At 42.5% G+C, this 22,034-nt stretch overlaps 1 long non-coding RNA gene across 1 annotated transcript in view; it reads right to left on the reverse strand.

Annotated features, from left to right (window-relative positions):
• The window catches only part of LOC144314235 (uncharacterized), a 55,023-nt gene that overhangs the window by 19,298 nt on the left and 13,691 nt on the right, over nucleotides 1-22,034 (reverse strand). The window contains exon 2 of the long non-coding RNA XR_013380061.1: nucleotides 18,757-18,900. This is a non-coding gene — a long non-coding RNA (uncharacterized LOC144314235). The remainder of the gene's footprint in view (nucleotides 1-18,756; nucleotides 18,901-22,034) is intronic.

A 22,034-nucleotide genomic window follows, 5' to 3' on the forward strand; every position in this document is an offset into this window, starting at 1 on the left:
AAATAATTGTCATGGAGAAAATGTTTAGTCTAAAGCTATTTTCAAGCTTCTCTATAATTCCAAGTTCTATTAACTTGTGTGAAAGCTCTTATACTTGTCAGATCAAATTGTTGTTCTCTGCCCAATTTGGAAGTTTCCCTTCTGAGTGGCAAAGGACAATAATTGAACGTGTGGTCCTGAATCTTGATTGGGAGAGGATTGGCCCAAATCTTATTTCTCCCCAGTCTCTCTGGGATCACTAAGGGAAGCACTCCTCTTGACTTTCAGAGGAAGTTGTGAAAAAACATTAATACTTTATACGTTATAGCTTGTCTTGATGGACTGCAGAGCACCTCCTTTACCCATTATTTATTATTTTCAATTGTGCACCCACCAGGTGAAGGACAGTCTCTGTTAGCACCTTTATAAAAAAAAAAAAGATTTTATTTATTTATTCACAAGAGACACAGAGACAGAGAGGCAGAGACATACGCAGAGGGAGGGGAAGCAGGCTCCATGCAGGGAGCCCGATGCAGGACTCGATCCCAGGTCACGCCTTGAGCTGAAGGCAGACGCTCAACCACTGAGCCACCCAAGTGCCCCTGTAGCACCTTTTTTAAAGCAATGGATGATTTGCCACTCGCATTTTATTATGTGCTTAAAAGCAAGATGTACATTTGACTCTTGAACAACAAGAATGTGAGTTGCACAAGTTCACACATATGTGGATTTTAGAAAGTAAATAGGGTACTGTAAATATATTTTCTATTCTCTAGCTTATTTGATTGTAAGAATATGGTATATAACACATATAACATATAAAATGTGTGTTAAACAACTGTATCACTAAGGCTTTCATCAGTGATAGGCTATTAGCTTATCAACAATAGCCAAAATATGGAAAGAGGCCCAATCATTGACTGATGAATGGATAAAGAAGATGCGGGGTGTGTGTGTGTGTGTGTGTGTGTGTGTGTGTGTGTGTGTATAAAATGGAATATTACTCAGCCATTAAAAAGAATGAAATCTTGCCATTTGCAATGGTGTGGATGGAACTAGAGTGTATTATGCTAAGTGAAATAGGTCATTAGAGAGAAAGACAAATATCATGATTTCACTCATATGTGGAACTTAAGACACAAAACAGATCAACATAGTGGAATGGGGAAAAGGGGGAGGGGGAGGAAGCAAACCAGAAGAGACTCTTAATGATAGAGAACAAACTGAGGGTTGATGGAAGGAGGTGGGTGGGGGATGGGCTAGACGGGGGATGGGGATTAGGAGGGCATGTGTTGTGATGAGCACTGGGGGTTGTGTGTAAGTGATGAATCACTGAATTCTACTCCCAAAACCAATATTGCCCATATGTTAACTCACTGGAATTTAAACAAAAATTTGAAGAAAAAAACCCTCCTAAAACCCACAGTAGGCTATTGAGTTTTGGGGAGTCAAAAGTTACACATGGATTTTCAACCATATGGGGTGGGGCAGGGAGTGCTTCAACTCACCCAAGTGTTCAAAAGTCAACTGTAATGTAAATTGAATTGAAACTAGAAAGGCCAAACTAAAAAAGTGACATCTCCTGCCTTTCGTAGAAGAGTATAAACAAAGCCATATAGGAAATGGTTGAGAAACAAACTGATGCTAAAAACAGGTGAGAAAGAAAAGAGATCTCTAACTCTTTAAGAAAGAAGCACCAAGTGCTCTCCCTACAACAGATCATCTTATCAGATCTTTATCTTTTGAATAATTGGCTTGAAGACTACTGAAAAAACATTTTTTTAAAATTAAGATTTATTTATTTATTTGAGAGAAAGAGAGCAAGATGGAAGGAGGGACACATTGAGGCAGAGAGAAACTCTCCAGCAGATGCCCTGCTGAGTATGGAGCCTGACATGGGGTCCATCTCACAACCCTGAGATCATGACCTGAGCCGAAACCAAGAGTTCGTTGCTTAACCAACTGAGCCACCTAGGTGCCCCTCCGCTGAAAAAAATTTGTTCATATTTCATCACCCAAATCAAGAAATGAAAAAAGAAAATATCTATAAATATCTATGACTTGGTTGAATCAAATTTTCTATCAAAACCTGAGTCATTCCATGAATGGAGGAAAGGAGGAGACTGGATTAAAATGGCCTTGGTTACAGTACCAATTGTTACAGTTGGTGAGCATGTTCAACAACCAGAAGCTTCCCCAAAACCACTCTCACCACACAAGGAAGGACACTACAAAGTCAGTATACTTTACCCCATTGTACAGAGGAGATCCTGAGACTCAAAGATCCCTGGTATCTTTCCTGAGGTCAACTAGATTGGGATGGGCAGAGTCCACGTGGGTCAGTGCATGTCCAAAGCTAGTCCACCCTCTCACCTTCCTATTTTCAGGTGAGAAAAAGATGGGGGAGAGGCAGGGGTAAGATTTAAAAATATATATTTATTTGAGAGAGAGAAAGAGAGAGAGAGAGAGAGAGAGTAGAAGGGGTGGGAGGAGAGGCAGAGGGAGAGAGAGAGAATTCAAAGCAGGCTCCAAGCTTGATCTCATGACCCTGAGATCACAGCCTAAGCCAAAACCAAGAGTCCGCCACTCAATCCAATGCACCACGCGGGCACCCCTGGGGTAAGCCTGTTTTAAGAGCAATGGCATATCTCTGTAATGAAATGCAATCAGACTGCACACAATATATTTTATAATAGTTGGAAAGAATGAGAACAACACTGATAATTGTGGGAATCCTGTAAAATCTGGGGAATACTCTTGGTTAGGAACATTTGAAAAATAGGCAGATAACTCTTCCTCTTCTAAACTCCTTTGCATTTTATTTGAGCACATCATCAACCATATTAGGGCTCAAAAGATATTTTGAACCAATAAATAAATTTGTACTGCTATTAAAATAGCATTGGCTTTTTGCCTCATGTTGTAGCTATTTCTATGTGCTTTAAATCTCCCTTCCTGGACAGTGTCTTCATATCAATGGTCTCTTGCATTTATATAGCAATTTATGGTCAAATGTTGTGTATATCATCTTACTGAGAGCAATTCTATGAGGTTTGAAAGGTGGGCATTCTTAGACACATTTTGAGGACTTTGAGGCTCAAAGAGAAATGATTTGCTCAAAGTCACATACCTGGCAAGGGAGAATGCTTGAACTTGAATGTAGGATTTCTAATTTCACATCTGTTTTCTTTCAAATACACAGAGTCCTCTTAAGGAAAACTGCCCCTCTGATTCATCATTGTAGTGTAACAAGCTAAGCCCTACACCTTACTCATGAAAATGTTCCATGAGTATCTGTTGGGTCATTTTTATGAATGAATGATCGAAGACATGAATGAAACCCTCCAAGAAATGGTTGAATGAGGTTTGCATTTGGGCAATTTGACTTTCAGATCTTGGTGGAAAATGTTCTAGTAAATTCCTCTGTCTAGTCACATTTCATTTTTTTTCTTTTTCTTTTTTCACATTTCATTTAAATAAATGTCCTTCCAGATGTCCTCAAAGGAGCTAGTTTCACCACACTTTCTAGTCGAAAAATATTTGTGTTTTGGTCCTTTCAGAGGCCATAAATCTCTCTAATCAGTGCCTAATGGTTTTTGGGATGACTCTGAGCAACTATCCCATTAATTGAAAGAAGAATGTTGTCATCTGCCACGGAGATTTCTCATTATGTTTCATCAAATTCAAAACAGAGCCCTGTTTGGAATTCTTTTATGAACAGTGTAATTACACCACATCCTATGGTGTTTGGAAGTAGCGCTCACAATTAGCATCCCTGTCATGAGTGGGAAGTGATCCGTGCTAAATAGGAGCTGGGCCAGATGGGTCTTGCTAAGACCCTTGCCCCTCCCCCTTCAGCTCCATTAAATTAAGCTGTCCCTACGTGTGCGCAAAAGACATAAATCTATCTTTTACTTCTGTGTGTATTAAAGAAATGCATCCGCTTCCATTAATTAAAAGTCAACTGCTCCTGTTTACGGTGATCAGGGTAGAAGACACACTTATGCCAGGGAATTTCAGAGAAGCAGGTCCTGGTGGATGCCCCAGTCCTCTGCAGGCTGTAAAGCAAGAACTCGGACATGAATGAAATGGTCGTTGCCCTAGAAAGTAAGAGCAGCATCCCAGCAAACCCAGGCCTCGATTCCCTGTATTGCAAAGCAGCCCCAACTTGGGAACACGGCTGATCATCTCCACGAGCATGGAGAACACAAGGCCCTGTCTGATGAACAGCAGCCATTGGGCCTGCCAGTCATGGTAGCAGTGTATACTTCGTCTTGGGAGCTCCATTTTCTTCCTAGTTGTTGTTTCTGATTTTCCTTTTCATTTCAAATTGCTCCCCTCCCCAACTCCCCATGAGTACAAACCTACTCATAGTCTTTTCAGGTACTCAGAGTTCTCATTTCTGTTATTCCCCTCCCTACTTGCAGTTGTTCATACATCATGTCACAACTATCTACACCTTAGTAAGAAGCTCAGCCAATATTTGGTTCCCCATATATATTATGTTATATATTGTATATCTGTATATAAATGGCATATGCTCCACACATGCAGCATATAGAAACATACATATAAAATAAACATAGTTCCTCAATATGGGAAGAATATAGGTTTTGTGCCTGATTAGAGAACTAGACTGCCTTCTTACTTTTCAGTGTCCTTTTTCTGTCATGAAATAAATCTCCTAATAGACAAATTGGGGATAATTTTTAAATAAAAAGTAAAAGAATTTTCCCTCCAGTCCTATCCCTGAGAGTCAACCACCTTAAATATTTTGGTGTATTTTTCTCTCTTTTCTACTTTTAAGATCACAAAATGTTTGTTGCTTACAAAAAAGCATAGAGAAATGCTTACTCTTGTTTCAGGCATGATTCCAACAACGTTGGTTTGATTTCCCAGTCCACAGTAGATTAGAAATAGCAATTTTATGTATTTATTTTCAAAGATTTTACTTATTCATTCATGAGAGACACACAGAGAGAGGCAGAGACACAGGCAGAGGGAGAAGCAGGCTCCTTGCAGGGAGCCCGATGCAGGACTCGATCCCAGGACCCCAGGAACACAACCTGGGCTAAAGGCACTCAACTGCTGAGCCACGCAGATGCCCCAGAGATAGCAATTTTAAAGCAGGGAGATCGACAAGGGAAGACAGCAGGTAGAAAAGAACTGAGACTTCCTAACTCTGCTCTTCTGTATTTATCCTCTTGCAGGCTGACGAGTGAGAAAAAAGACAGAGTCAGACATAAGAATCGGGGGCAAATAGCTCCTTGTACACAACTTGAAACTGAATCATCAAGACAAAGCAACCTACTGAATGGGAGAGGGTTTTTGCAAGTGATACATCTAGTAAGGGATTCATATCTAAAATATATAAATAACTATACAACTCAACACCCAAAGACCAACAACAATCCAATTAAGAAATGAGCAGAGGAACTGACTAGATTTTTTTTTTTTCCTGAAAAGACAGAGATGGTCAAAACAACAACAACCACCCATGAAAAGATGTTTAACATCACTCATCATCAGGTAAATGCAAATCAAAACCACGATGAGATATCATCTTACACTGGTCAGAATGGCTGGTATCAGATGGACAAGAAATAACAACTCTTGGTAAGAATTTGGAGAAAATGGAATCCTCATGCACTTTTGGTGGGAATGTAAATTGGTGGAGCCATTGTGGAAAATAGAATGGAAAATAGAATAGAATAGATGGCTCAGTAGTTTAGGGCCTACCTTCAGCCCAGGGCATGATCCTGGAGTCCTGGGATCGAGTCCCACGTCGGGCTCCCTGCATGGAGCCTGCTTCTCCCTCTGCCTGTGTCTCCGCCTCTCTCTCTCTCTTTCTCTCATGAATAAATAAATAAATAAATAAATAAATAAATAAATAAATTCTTTAAAAGAAAAAGGAAAGTAGAGTTTTCTCAAAAAACTAAAAGTAGAAAATACCATGCAATCCAGTAATTCTACTACTGGGTATCTATCTAAAGAAAATGAAAGCACTAATTCAAAAACGCATATGTACTCCTATGTTTATTGCAGCATTATTTACAAGAGCCCAAATATGGAAGCAACCTAAGTATCCCTTGATACATGAATTGAAAAAGAAGATGTGGGGTGTGTGTATGTGTGTGTATGTGTGTGTGTGTGTGTTGGAATATTACTCAGCCATAATGAAGAATGAGATCTTGCCATTTGTAGCAATATGGATAGACCTAGAAGGTATAATGCCAAGTAAAACAGGCCAGACAGAGAAAGACTTATGACTTCACTCACATGTAGGTTGTAAGAGATACAACAAATGAACAAATAAAGGATGGAAGAAAAAGACAAACAAAAACCAGACTCTTAAATACAGTGAACAAAGTGGTGGTTGCCAGAAGGGAGTGGGGTGGCGTGAGAGATGAAATAAATCATGGGGGTTAAAGGGTACATTTACCCTAATGAGCACTGAGTCATGTATAGAATTATTGAATCACTATCTTGTACACCTGAAACTAATATAACACTGTATGTTAATTATATTTCAATAAATTAACAAATTTAAAAATAAACTAGAGAAGATCGCAAGGTTTGTGATATATTTTAGCAAACTTTCCATTGCCAATTCAGACCTTTGGAAATTTTAACTTTGGGAAGAAATAATACTTGGTGTATACCAAGTTGATATTTCATTAACTCTTTCACAAAATTTGTCTTCACAAGTGTGTGAGCCTAGGTTAGGCAAGCATTTTGCTTAAGAATATAAAAGCTGAGACTCAAATAGGCTTCAGGGTCTTGCCTGGGTTGGCCAAGCAATAGTTCTTTTGGCTCCTCACCTTGTGTGTTTTCTCCCCTGCACCGCCACCCTCCTTTCCTGGGACCCTTCTCTGGAGATCCAGGCCAGGGCACTATGAGGTCAAAGCCAAGAATACTGATTTGACAGAGGTGCTGGATGTGGTGTTTAGATCTCACACCTGAGGGCCAGACAGCCCAGGTTTGACTCCTGGCTCAGTTACTTATTGTATGTGACCTCTCTGAGCCTCAATTTTCCTACCTGTAGAATGGGGATAATATCCTACCTAATCTTAGGGTCACTGGCATATTTAATGAGTTAATCCAAAGTCCTTAGACAGATACTTAGTGCTAGGCGGTAAGTACAATATTCAGGACTCGACCTATAGCAGAATAAATGTGATTTTGAGAAAAAAAAAAAAAGGATTTAAGCATAGAAACTTGAATCATGCATTCTTGTCTTTCATAGAATATTTTAATTCTTCTGTCCTATTTTATTATTATTATTCTTTAAGATTATTTATTTATTTATTCACGAGAGACACAGAGAGGAGAGAGGCAAAGACCTAGGCAGAGGGAGAAACAGGCTCCATGCAGGGAGCCTGATGTGGGACTCGGTCCTGGGTCTCCAGGATCAGGCCCTGGGCTGAAAGTGGCGCTAAACCGCTGAGCCACCCGGGCTGCCCCATCCTATTTTATTATTAAGTAGATTTTGTTCCAACTTAAAATAGTTTATTTTTTAAAAGTTAACTGTATGATTCAACAAACAAACTACATTTGAGGTCCAGCAAACTGGTATAGTCTGTCCATGCTTTTGATTCACAGTGTGAGTCAAGTCTCTGTTTTCATCAAAGTTTGGGAACAGTATTGATGACATTTTAGTAAAAAGAAACTTTTTCACTAAAAAGTCTTAAGTATATTAACAAAGGCCATGCTCTACTTTCCACCTCAACTGCTACTGTCAAACCTCAGGAGGAGGGGTCTGGCTCTAGGGAAATAAAGTCACCACTTTTTTTAAATTATAAAAATACGTTTACTCAATATCAACTGTGCAATGTTTATAGGAAGCCTCAGAATGATCCTATTCTAGTGGCAGCTGGGATGGTTGGAGTTGCCACTGGGAAGCTGTCAAAAGTTCATAGTCGGTCTTTAGCAAACAAAAATTCTGATGTTATTTGATGCAAAACCCCTGGAATGGGCTGGGAAGCTGGGAAGGAAGGGTGAGCTGCATGGTGGGAACCAGTGAAAACATCTTTTCATGCCTATTATTAAAGCAGCTCCATAAGAACTGTACCTGTTCTTGTTCTGTTTTCTCCTAATTATTTGATTATTTCCATTTATGAACATAAATGCTATGTAATTATAATCATAATATGTGTACTACTTTGCATTCTTTATTTTTCACTGGGAAGCAATTTAAAACCATTTCTACAAATTCTTCCCTTTTTTCCTTTTTTTTTTTAAGGCTTTATCCATTTATTTATGAGAGACAGAGAGAGAGAGAGGCAGAGACACAGGCAGAGGGAGAAGAAGCAGGCTCCATGCAGGGAACCCGATGCGGGACTCGATCCCAGGACCCTGGGATCACTCCCTGAGCAAAAAGCAGATGCTCAACCACTGGGCCACCGACATGCTCCCCCTTTCACCCTTGAAAATGTGCAATATTTTATCTTATAAATTCGGTACAAGTTTATGTGACCCTATCACTGGACATTTTCCAATATCTTTTTTTATTTATCGTTTTTTTCCTTTTCTTCTTTTGAGTTGTTACTTTGGCACCATTTCTCAAAGCTAGGATCAGCAGGTCAAATACCTTTTTCTTTCTTTCTTTCTTTTCTTTTCTTTCTTTCTTTCTTTCTTTCTTTCTTTCTTTCTTTCTTTCTTTCTTTCTTTCTTTCTTTCTTTCTTTTTTTTCAGCAGGTCAAAGAATGTGAACACTTACTTGCAGTTATTGTCACCTAACACCTAAGACCCTGATAGGGTCTTCCCAGAAAATGTGAACAAACTCGGAGGAACTTGTGGAGGTGATTATTCATAAGAGAAAATGAAATAGAATTTTATATTTTCAGGAAGAGAAAGACAGGGTAGGAGACTAAATGAAAGAGAAAAAAAGACATGAAGAATAGCTTTAAGGGCCCTTTATAGATAGGATATAAATAGTCCTGAAGCCTATGAGGTGAAGCCAGAAGGGGTATGGAAAGGAGAATCCCGCTTCCCCTTTCAAGAGGAGACTGCTCACATATGAGGTAGGCGAATCTGTAAGAGTCCAGTGATCCTCCCTTTTACTTCAAGTGTATCCAACGGAATCGTTTCTGTGCTAGGCCGCTGGCCAGGAAGTTCTACAACCAGGGCCTTGTGGTACTTTGGTCCCCACACTCTTCCCGGTTTATTCTTAAGCATGTGGGTGCACCCTTGATGAAGTGGGTACTTTTCTCATCAGGGGATTATGCAGTGAGCCTCACACGTCCAGCAAGTGACAGTGTGGATGTGGATGTTACCAGACGCTGGGGTTCCTGCGTCGAGCCATGTAATAAATGGAGGGGGGGGATCCCTGGGTGACTCAGTGGTTTAGCACCTGCCTTTGGCCCAGGGTGCGATCCTGGAGACCCGGGATCGAGTCCCACGTCGGGCTCTTGGTGCATGGAGCTTGCTTCTCCCTCTGCCTGGGTCTCTGCCTCTCTCTCTCTCTCTCTCTCTCTCTGTGTGTGTTTTTTTCATGAACAAATAAATTAAATCTTAAAAAAAAATGAGGTGGAAGATTCTGAGATTTAGTTTCCCTCTAGTGAACCTCATACATATAACAAAGCACCCCACATTTGTATTGCCGACTGCATTGAGCTGAGGGTTCTCTTACTCTGATATTCCCAGGATGCATCACACTAAATGCATGGTTGTCATCTTCTGTTTGGTGATCCTTAAAAGATAACCTTACTATGACTGGTTTTCTTTCCTTCCCTTCCTTCCTTCCTACATTTTATTTATTTATGTGTGAGAGAGAGAGAGAGAGAAAGAGAGAGCAAGAAAGAGCATAAATTGGGGGGCAGGGAGAGGGAGCAGCAGATTCCACTGAACAGGGAACCTGACACAGGGCTCGATCCTAGGACCCCAGGATCATGACCTGAGCTGAAGGCAGACACTTGGCCAACTGAGCCCCCAGGTGCCCCACTGGTTTTCTTTCTTGAAGCATGTTGGAAACATAGGCATCATTTTTTTCAGTCTGTAAGAATCCCAAACTCAAGGATGTGTTGAATTTCAAAAGCAACAGGTTAGATGTTTGTCACTTAAAATATATTATGAGTTCCCATCAGAAAAGATTAGGACATCTCACTTTTTAACCTGGTTTTACAGCTTTTAGATATTGTTCAGCGGTTCAAGTGTAGTGGATGTGTGATTTCATTTGATCCTCACAACATTTTTGGGTCAGAAGTATTATTAATCCATATATTAAAGATGGTTGGGGGGGAAACAGAAAAATAAGTCAAGTTTTTCTAAGTTTATGGAGCAAGTGAGCAGTGGAGCTATAGGCCTCTAACCTGTGTCTCTAGCCACCTGCTGTCCAGAGCAGCACCCCTGGCCAGGTTCCTGGTTCAACACATAAAAGGCTGTTTTACCCATAATTATTAATATAGTGATTTAGGAAAAATATTTGCTTCCCAATTTCAGGATGTGAGGCAAATGAGTATGTGAAGCGATCTGTAATCTAGTGATGTTAAAGTGTTCTAAGTTGGTCTTTTGAGCCCTTGGGCTCTCTTCCTGTACCCCTGAGCTCTTTCCACTGTCCCAGCTCCAAGTAGATTAAATCAGATTGTCCCGGTTTGTGGTCCAAGATTTTGTATTAAAACACACACACACACACACACACACACACACACACACACACACACAACATAAGAGAAGACAAACAATATGGAAAGGTAAACCAATTTCCTGCATAAGAAAACAGCCTTACAACATAAAGATATCATTTTCCCCTAGGCCAAGCTTTAGGTTAATACCTCAAAACAATACTTTAAGAAAAAAATGTTTTTCAGTGATTCACTGATGCCAAAGTTTGCTGTGGAAAAACTAACGAGCCCGAACAGGCGGGAGCTTCTGAAAAAGGAAAGCAGTGGGGGATTTGCTTAAGGGATTTTTATAACATATTCGGAAGAAGCCAGCTCCCTCCGTCTTCAGCTGGGCCCCTGCCTCACAGGCAGGCCTAAGGTAAACCTACAGTCAGGGTGTTTATCTTCATCAAGTCAGAACCACATTTTTGAAGAGACGAAAGTCTCACAGTGAACAGAGCACGACGAGCCAGACGTAGGAATGACTTAGTCCTACCGACTTTGGGGAGACAATGGCTGGAAGGATTGAGGAAGACCTTGCAGTGGGGGCGTGTAGAAACGCGCTCTCACACGCTGCCCACGGCTATTTATCCTCAGATGCAATTGTGTGAAAGACTTAGTGTGCAAAAGTCTTCCTTCTGGAACATCTATCTTCTAACCCTTCAACAATGTCATTTGTTTTTTCACTTCTGAACCCATCCAGGTTTTAAACAATTACAATTTCCCAAATCTCTCCATTTTTAGGAGCATCAGAGCCTTCAGGGGGGAACGGGGTGCAGGAAGGCATCCTCTCAGGCACCTGTGTCCAAGTGTCAGGTGGAGTGGCCCGAATCCACACACTCCTCCTCCGTGGCTACTGTCCCACCATAACTATTAAGAGCTCCTCCCATAGATGTCCTCATTTGTGAGGTAAACTCTATGATCACCCGATACAGAAGGCAAGGGCTACCTATATTTTATTGTGGGAGGAGAATAATCGTGCCTAGATGACCTCAGATTCCTCTCTAGGATACAGAAGAGGGTCCCACACATTCCAAACTCTCTCAGCTTAACGTTGCTTGGGTTGACTCGAGGACCTTCTGGGATGCAGGCCTTTTGGCCTTGAGTCCTCACAAACAAGACGGGGCCCCTGAGTGTTTCTCAAATGCACTCCCCCCTCCCCCAAGCCGCCGCTCTGTTCCAGTTACATAAACGGGTGTGGCCAAAGCCTAATCTTCCCGTGGGAAAGAAGGAAAGTGGAGATACAGGGAGAAATGCTCTTTATGACTGGAGATTTCTCCTCCATCTGTTTGTAATATGAAGGAAGGGGAAAGGGAGAAAAAAAAGGAGAGAGAGAGAGAGAGAAACAGATCGAGTTAAAGCGACCAGTGACTCCAGGGTCCTCCTCCTCCCCAGTCCCCAGGCAGGCATCTCAGGGAGAGAGAGGCTTTGATAGGAAGTCTGTTCTGGAAGAGACACTGCTCCCAGAGCCACCCTTCAGAGCTCCTGTGACGTGGCAGTTTCTATAGAGACGAGTCTCTTTCCTAGGAGAGCTCAGTAAGCAGGATACACAAAACCTAGCAACCAGTTGAAGGTTTTTTTTTTTTTTTTTAATATGAGGATTTTCTGTACTTGAATTCCAAAGGCTCTCCCTTCCCTGGAAAGGCTGATTTGTGGCAAGCAGGAAAGGGTGGACTCATTTGCCTGGGGGCTGAGAATCTGGAAATAAGATTAGAAGGTTGTAGGTGGATGAGGGTAGAGAGAGGAAGGAAGAGAGTTTGCTCCTTACTGTGCCAGGGGGGCTGGTTTCAGCCTGAATTCATCTTCCAGCCTGCCCTAGGGGAGCCCAACCCCACTGCCAGGAGTCCATGAAATGATCCCGGAGGGAGAAAACAAAACTGTGATTGCCTTAACGACCTCATTGTTGTCTTCCCTTTCACTTGCCAATCCAGGCATTTTTAGCAGGGAGAAGTCAAGAGCTCAGAGGATGCAAACCTGGAAGCTGTGCAACACGGGGAACCTGCTTACTTGGCATTAAGTAAATGCTCCATTTAGCTGACGTGTAGCAGCTCCATTTAGCTGCTCTTCCCATCACAGCAGCTCAAACATCACTTCTCAGGGAAGTCTTCTTTCTTTGTAAGAGATTGTGTTTGGCTACACGGAAAGAGACCCCACTGAGGAGTTGAACCAGATAGGGATTATTTTCCACCTAAGAAGAAATCCAGAAGGGGGCAGTTCTGGGGCCTCTCAGCTCCGCAGTGTCATCCATGTCCAGCTGCCTCTGTCTCCCTGCCTGGCCATTCTCGAAACATTCCATGCTCACGGTCCCTCCTGTGGTCAAAGACTGTTCCAACCCAATCAGCATCCCAGGCGGGATGAAGACGTGGTAAAACCAATGAGGAAGGGGCGGTGCCCACAGCAGGAAGCTACCTTTCACAGCAGATTTCTGCTTCTGCCTCCCTGAGTAGAACTGGATCATGTGGCTCCAATCTTCAGGGAGGCTGAGATATAAATGGTTTTTGGTTGCTTTTTAGCTGAGCAAAGTGCCAATATAAACAGCGGCTATGTTTCAAGACCAAAGCTAAGAATAAGCACAAAGAGCTAGTGGCAGATGCCAGGGCTTCCCATCCTCTCTCCCCACCTATTACCTCCAGGTTGGGTTCTCTGTCTCTGCTCTGTGACCTCGTACACTAGCGTGCTGATAAACGTTTAACTAGCAATCTGGGATTAAAAAAAGGGGGGGGCGCATTCATTTGTAATACTTGCTGATTTCTGTGGTATAAATACCTCCATCGTGGCCGACTTCAAACTACCAACACGATGTCACTGAATACAGAGTTAGGAAGAGACACGCAGCCACACGTTATTCTATCTGGTATTGCAGATCCAAAAGCCACCATCTCAAGAGCAAAAATAATACTGGAATGTAAAATTATTCAGGTCTACATCTCTGTCCAACACTACGTATTAGAAATAGAGGAGCATGGTACAGCGTTCCTGGCTTAGGGAGCTCAGCCCCACAAATCCTAGCTTTATGTTTGGTTCTTGACCTATGGGGCATCTTGTAGAAGATTAATATATGGTTGTCATTCTAACACAGCCCAAGCCTTGCTCACGTCTCAGCCCACGGCTTCAGCCTGTAACACTCAAGCAGGAATGAGACTGGAGAAAACTGGCACCTCTGCCCCCACCTCTTTGGAGATAACGTAGCATTGGGATTATGGTAAGGAAGGAAAATAGAGAATGGCCTGGAAGATTACCGAACTGTGTTAGTACTCATTGCTGGCACCACCGCTGAAGAAAGAAGCTACGATGTCTTCTGCATGTATCTCTCTGTTGGGATCTGACCTTGTGATTCTGGACTCTCACAAGTTTTATGAATCCTGCATTCAGCCAATTAGTTGGAAAGCTGTTCTTAATTTTCTGCTGTTGAAGCCAAACTACATGAGGCATGGGTTTCAGGATTTATTGCCTGTACACATTAACAAGTTTTCTTCTCCAAAATGAGATGCAAATGTTGCCAAGTTGACAGAGGATGAGGCTACCTGTGATGCTACCTTTTGGACTAATCACTGTAGACTGGACCATTTTGGATGCATTCAATAAAGCTTAAAGGAGCATATTGCATGCTTACCTAAAAGATGGTGAGCAGGACGGGTTTCTTTGTGAAACCAAGAGCAAAATGTGACTAGGAGCCTCATTTTCAGGCTGTGAGAAAACTCAATTTATCAAAATGACATCAGGGAGAGTCTGTGACTTGATTTATTTAAAATATTTATTTCTGAGTCCTTTCAGGAACTAGAAGGCTCTATAAAGAAGTACAGACTTAGTTCCAGGTCCCAATGTACAGCAAATGAAGGTCACAGTTATTGTGAAGGGGCCATTATCCAAACCTGGGGTTTTGACTTACATGGAAACCTCTAGGTAACTGCCATTGGCCATCAGCTTGAAGTGCCTAAGGAAGTGTAAAATTTGTGATTTTCGCAGGCTAATAGGCAACACTGTCCCTCTCGTGTATAAACCTGAATTAAAGGCCCAGTGCCTTGGAAGGACCAATCAGCAAAAGGAAGGAGCTATGTCTTACAAATTCAAATACAATAATAACTTATATTTTTATAGGACTTATAATTTTAAAGTTTCTTTCACGTGCAATCTTTCTTTTGACTCTCACAACCGTTCTATGAAAAACAGCGTTTCATTTTATAGATGAGGTTATAAAGGTAAGCTATTTATAGGACTATAGAGTTATTAATAGACTCAGGTTCCTGACTTTAAATTTCAGCCTCTTTCTACCACCATCGTGTTTCTTTCTTCTTCTGGACTTCAAAATGAGCTTGCTCTGTGTCCTGGCCAACTCTGGGAAGTAACTACAACATGAAAATGATTATGATTGTTCCTTGTCCAGCCAATGTATTGCCCCTGCCCTATGTAACAGCTCAGAAAACACTGGTTTTACAGGGAAATGCTTTAACTTTAAGAGATTAATAGTGAAAATTTCAGGTGCTACTGAAAACAGTGGAAGAGTGTTTTCCAACTTCCTGCTCAAACCTTGGAAGCCGGTTCCTATTTTTATCCTGAGCAGTACTGGGGTTGGAAGGAAACTGAAGTTCCAATTGTACCAAAACAAATAAAATAGCTAGGAATTGACTTAAGCAAGGAGGTGAAAGACCTGCACTTTGAAAACTATAAAAACAATGATGAAGACACTGAAGATGACACAAACAAATGGGAAAGTACACCATGTTCATGGGCTGGAAGAATTAATATTATTAAATGTCCATACTACCCAAAGCAGCCTGCAGATTCAATGCAATCCGTATCAAAATACCAAGAGTATTTTTCATAGAACTAGCACAAATAATACTAAAATTCATATGAACTCAAAGTGACCCTGAATAGCCAAAATGATCTTGAGAAAGAACCAAATTGGAGGCATCACAATCCCAGATTCAAAGATACATTACAAACCTACAGTAATCAAAACAGTATGGTACTGGCACAAAAACAGACACATAGCTCAGTGGAATTGAGAGCCCAAAAATAAACTCATGGTCAATTAATGTATAACAAAGGAGGCAAGAATATATAATGGGAAAAAGATAGTCTGTTTAACAAAAGGTGTTGGGAGAACTGGACAGCTACATGCCAAAGAATGAAGCTGTACAAAACTGCACCACTTTCTTCCACCATACACAGGAATAACTTAAAATGGACTGAAGACCTAAGTATAAGACATGAAGCCATAAAACTTCTAGAAGAAAACAAAGGGAGTCATTGCTTTGACATACAGCTTAGCAACATTTTTCTAGCTATGTCCTCTCATGCAAGAAAAACAAAAGCAAAAATAAGCTACTGAAAAAATCTTCTGAACAGTGAAGGAAACCATCCATTCAACAAAAAGACAACCTAGTGAATGGGAGAAGATAGTTGCAAAGGACATATCCCATACATACCAATAGGAGATTCATATCCAGGGATCCCTGGGTGGCGCAGCGGTTTGGCGCGGGCCTTTGGCCCAGGGTGCGATCCTGGAGACCCGGGATCGAGTCCCACGTCGGGCTCTTGGTGCATGGAGCCTGCTTCTCCCTCTGCCTGTGTCTCTGCCTCTCTCTCTCTCTCTCTCTCTCTGTGACTATCATAAATAAATAAAAATTTTTAAAAAATTTAAAAAAAAAGTTGATTCATATCCAGGGACACCTGGGTGGCTCAGCAGTTGAGCATCTACCTTCGGCTGGGGGTGTGATCCCGGAGTATCGGGATGGTATCCCACATCGGGCTCCCCTCAGGGAGCCTGCTTCTCCCTCTGCCTGTGTCTCTGCCTCGCTCTCTTTCTGTGTCTCTCATGAATAAATAAATAAAATCTCAAAAAAGGAGATTCATATCCAAAATATATAAATAACTTATACCACTCAACCCAAGAAACCCAAACAATACAATTTAAAAATGGGCCGAGGACCTGAATAGACATTTCTCCAAAAAAGACCTCCAGATGGCCAACAGACACAGAGAAAGATGCTCAACATCACTCATCACCAGGGAAATGCAATTCAAAACCAAAATGTGATATTATCTCCTACCTATCAGAATGGCTAAAATCAAAAACACAAAAAACAACAAGTATTGGAGAGGATGTGGGGAAGAGAAAATGCTCATGCACTATCGGTGGGAGTGCAAACTGATGCAGCCACTGTGGAAAACAGTATGGGGTTTCCTCAAAAAACTTAAAAGAGAAATACCATATGATCCAGGAATCACTAGTGGGTGTCTTCCCAAAGAAAACAAAAACACTAATTTGAAAAGATACATGCACTCCTATGTTTATTGCAGCCTTATTTAGAACAGCCACGATAGGGAAACAAACCAAGTGTCCATCAATAGATAAATGGATAAAAAGGATGTCGTACATGTATACATACAATGGAATATTAGTTGCAAAAACTAATGAGATCTTGCCATTTGTGACAACGTGGATGGACCTCAAGGGTACCATGCTAAGTGAAATAAGTCAGAGGAAGACGAATATGTTATGACTTCACTTATATGTGGAATCTAGAAAACAAAATGAACTGGCAAGCAAACCAAAAAAGAAAAAAAAGAAAGAAAGAAAGAAAGAAAGAAAGAAAGAAAGAAAGAAAGAAAGAAAGGGCAGCAGAAACAGACCCAAAGAATGTTTTTGCTACATTGTACTACCCTAAAATAAAAGCTATGGATGCTGAGTATCCCCACTGCAGGCACATGTACACACACGTAACACACACTTACACATAACACAGGCACACATATAATAGGCTTCTTTCTTTCTTTCTTTTTCTTTCTTTCTTTCTTTTTCTTTTTCTTTTTCTTTTTCTTTTCTTTCTTTCTTTCTTCTTTCTTTCTTTTTTTTTTTTTTTTTTTTTAGATTTTATCCATTCATTCATGAGGGACACAGAGAGAGGCAGAGACCCAGGCAGAGGGAGAAGCAGGCTCCCTGCGGGGAGCCCGACGGGGGACTCAATCCCAGGACCCCAGGGTCACGTCCTGAGCCAAAGGTAGACAGATGCTCAACTGCTGAGCCACCTAGATGCCCCATAGGCTCCTTTCTAAATGGATTTTCAACTTGTTCTTTTTGCCACAGGCCTTGTCTTGCTCATGACACAGAACAGAGTGGAAAGAAAGTGACCAGACAGAAACAGGGGCCCCTTCTGCAAAGATTCATCTAGGCTCAGGGCTGTGCCACCAAAGGCCCGACACGTCCACCAGGTCCCAGGCGCCAGCTACCGCCCAGCAGGGAGCATGTACTAGAGCGGGAGGGCCTGGCCAGCTCCCCAGAAGGGGCGTCTCTCCTTACCATGGAATTGCTCTGCCTATTTTTACATGCACAGCAAATCTCTGCCCCCAACTTTGGATGCAAGGACTCTTCTCCAAGTAATGAGGTGCTTTTCAGCATGGAGCTGCCAAACTACAGCTTCCCAAAAAAGACCCTGGGTAAAGCTGTGCAGCCTGTCCTCATCCAGGTTCCCTGATTCTGCAGGAAACTCAGAGGAGAGAGGAAAGTGCCTGGGCAGCCCTTCACCCGAAGCCTCAGTCACTGGCATAGCGTCTGCCTTGCCGGGGCCACTGCCAGGGCTAACCCAGGGGGATGGAAGCACTGTATGTGTGTGGTTGAGGTGGAGGGGTGCTTCGCATACTTTAGCCTGACTTGTTTTCCTCAAATCTGTATCACTCATCTCATCTATCCCAGAACCAGCCCATGAGGTACATGCTTTGGGCAGTGTGAAGAGGGTCAGAAGGAAGGTAGCTGAATAGTGAAGAGGAGAAGAAATATGAAAACACTTCAAAGAGAAAGAAAGATGTGAGTAGTGGCTTGAATGGAGAGACCAAAAGAAAAAAATTCTCCTTCAGTTACCAGGCGTACTAAACGGACAGGCAGCTGGTCAGGATGGAGACCTCCACGCCTACCTGTAGCCCGGAATAGAGGGCTGGGGTGTTCTGTTTTGCTACTTACTTAAGCAGGAGGGAGACCTTGAGAGCTTGCTTGGTTTTTATCAAATACTTTTGCTGATTAAAGAGGAGAGGGTGCCTGGGTTCTTTAACTCCTCTGGCCTCTACCAAATAGGGCTGGTAGATGAGATGCACAAACATTCATCTGAATATAAAGGGACTACGGGAGCTGTGGCCCTAAGGTCCCAACCCAGCAGGCACCCAGGCTGGCGCTTACCTCTGTCTTAAAGACGCTGAAGGCCTGGAATCTGACCCGGGAACAGAGTGCAAGCATGAATCCTAGGGCAGAAGAGAGCTGGGAACCACTGGCTGAGGTTACAAAATAACTGTGCTTTGGGTGCAATCATGGTCTGCTAAGGAGCTGCAAAAGAAAGATAAACACATCTGTGACTCATGCTGACCTAGGGATGGAGCCCTGGGGAGGCCTAGTAGTGAGAAGGGAAGGGGGGAAGAACCACCAAACAGGCCTGAGGTCAAATGACCTTGTGGCCTGACTCTAAGCACCCTGCCCCCTGTCAAGTTCCTGGGCTTGGGCTGATGGTTAAGCTCTTCCAAGGAAAATAATGGTCCTTCTGGGTAAGAGGCCAGCTTGTGAGGGGTGCAGAAGAGATTCTAGCCCCCAGTTGAGGAGCCCCAACACCAATTCCGAGTAGAGGCCAGAGCACAGAGGCTTTCTTGGATGAGGGCAAAACCTTGGCTGGATCGTGGCCATACCTCTGGACTCAGCCAACAAAACCAGAGGAAGCTCTGAGGGTCTCAACTGAGAAAACAGGGTCTTTTCTTTGTGCCTAGTTACTCCTTTATTCTCAGGCACAGTATCTCCCTCAAGAAAGAAGAATCTGGAAAATATTAATGATGCAACTGTGGGTTCCCAAGCCTACCCTTCTCATTTTACAGTTGAGGAAATGGAGGTCAAGGCCTCATAGCCAGTGGCAGAGTTAGGACTAGAGTCTAGATTTCCTCGTTTTCATATTTGCTTCAGTGCACCCCACCCTGCTACCTCTACTTTGTGTCCCCTGCAGGAATTTCTTTTTTTTTTTTTCATGTTGTATCCTCTTTATTTATTTTTTTAATTTATTTTTTACTGGTGTTCAATTTGCCAACATATAGAATAACACCCAGTGCCCATCCCATCAAGTGCTCCCTTCAGCCCTGTAGGAATTTCTAGCCAATCCACCAGGCTCTGTGAACTGAGAATTTTTTAACCCACCTTTTTTTTTTAAAAAAGATTTTATTTATTTATTCATGAGAGACACAGAGAGACAGGCAGAGACACAGGCAGAGGGAGAAGCAGGCTCCCTGCAGGGAGCCCGATATGGGCCTTGATCTCAGGACCTCAGGGTCAGACGCTCAACCGCTGAGCCACCCAGGTGTCCCTAATGGACTATTTTTTTAAGAGTAGTTTTGAGTCTACCTCAAAATTGAATGGAAGGTAGAGAGGTCTCTCTCTCTCTCTCTCTCTCTCTCTCACACACACACACACACACACACACACAGCCTCCTCCATTATCAATATTCCCCCCGAACCCACCTCAGGGTGGTCCATTTTTGACCAATATTAACCTACACCAACACATCATAGTCACCCAAAGTCCATAGTTTACGTTAAGTTTCCCTCTTGGTAGGTGTGTTATATCATCATACAGAACGGTTTCACCACCGCCAGCACCACTGCACGGAGAATTTTCATGACAACTCTTGTTAATAAAGAACCAATCATAGGGCTTAGCTTCTGTGAGTATAGGACTCATCTCTGGTGCACACTCGTTTGGGTGCCCACTGGCTTGAAGACATTCCTCTCCCCCACATTCCTTGTTGGCACCTTGGATGGAAGTGCTTCCGACACGCAGGCTCCGGATTAGGATGCAAGCATGTCAGTCTGGCAGACAAGATCAAGGCAGGGCCAAGCTGTCATTGTAGACAAAGTTTGTCCTTGGAAGCTCCCACTTCCACCCCCAGAATACCTATGTGCATGCACATGCCCTCTATCCCTTTCTTCTAGTACAATCAACTGCTCTCTATCCTTCCTAAGGATCTTAGTGACCTTTGCAACATCTTCTGTTCTATCAAAAAACAAAATGTTTCTGGGAAGGAATCCAATGCCAATTATTTGCTATTCAGTGTTGACTGAAGCCATCACATTTTTGTTCCCAGGGATGTGTGCACCATGGGCCTTGGTTCTCCTTGTAAAAAGAAAAGTTTTTGTGCTTTAAAAATTTCCGGTACCTAAAAGCAGATGGGAAGAAGGAGGTTCTCCCCTTGGTCCTTGAAATCACCCCAAATAGTACCTGCTGCTTCTGCTTTGCATAGCATAGGTTCTGGCCTCCCTTCAGCCAGAGATAATAATGAAGAGCCAGAGCTGACACAGGATGTAAACAGAGACGGGGATTTGAAACAGAAATGGTCATTGAGCAGGGGGTGGGGGTGGGGAATCCCTGGGTGGCTCAGTGGTTTAGCACCTGCCTTCGGCCCGGGGCGTGATCCTAGAGTCCTGGAATCGAGTCCTGGAATCGAGTCCCAGGATCGAGTCCCACGTCAGGCTCCCTGCATGGAGCCTGCTTCTCCCTCGGCCTGTGTCTCTACCTCTGTGTGTGTCTCTCATGAATGAATAAATAAAAATCCTTAAAAATTTTTTTGAACATTTAAAAAAAAAGAATGTAATTTCCTGAAGAGTAGGAGGACCTATTTAAAAAAAAAAGAGAGAGAAAAGAAATGGTCATTTGGACCAAAAACTAAAGTTTAATTTTTCCAAAGTATGAAGCAGGTTAAGAATAGAGCCCTGGCTTTCATGCTGTGGTGCAAATGTGCTGGTGTTAGAGGAAAGAGCATTGGAAAAGCCTGGATCCCGGTCCTGGGTCTATGTAAAAGTAGCTCGGTGACTTTGCAAGTCACTGTACTTCTCTGAGCCTTGATTCTTCCTCTCTAAAATGTGTGGGTTGGATTAAATGCTTTCTGCAATTCCTCCTAGCTCCAGCATTTTTCAGTGCTAAAGTTCAGAGGAGGAACTGAAAGGAAACCAGATGAATCCAGGTTGCCAGGCTTCCCACATTCTTTGCTTTTGACAAAAGTAATTGAAGTGGTTTGAAGGAGCTATTTTCACCAAACCTTGCCCTGCCCCATCCCAGCAAGAAGGTGCTAATGCCCAGCAGACTGCAAATACACTAAGACAAAGAACGCAGCTCTATTTAAAAAAGAAAGCATATTGATTTTTAGCATCGCCATCTCCTAGCATATGTAACTTTGAGCCAAACCAAGGAAATGTATGAGGGTTCAGCTCAATCTTATAAAAATTTTAAATCAGTAAGTGCTGCTTGGAAGAGATCTGGCCATGATCGTATCTCAAAGAGGTAAATAAAACAAGAAGACTTATGTTGATACTAGGTGTTATGACAGAGGGCAAGTCTGTTGCCCAATTTCTGTGAATCATTACAGCAAATTATTAAACCTGAGGGAGGCTTTGTGGGAACTCTTGATTTGTAGCCAAGTTGGACAGAA

Source organism: Canis aureus, chromosome 5 (assembly GCF_053574225.1).
Source record: "Canis aureus isolate CA01 chromosome 5, VMU_Caureus_v.1.0, whole genome shotgun sequence".
Lineage (NCBI taxonomy): Eukaryota > Metazoa > Chordata > Mammalia > Carnivora > Canidae > Canis > Canis aureus.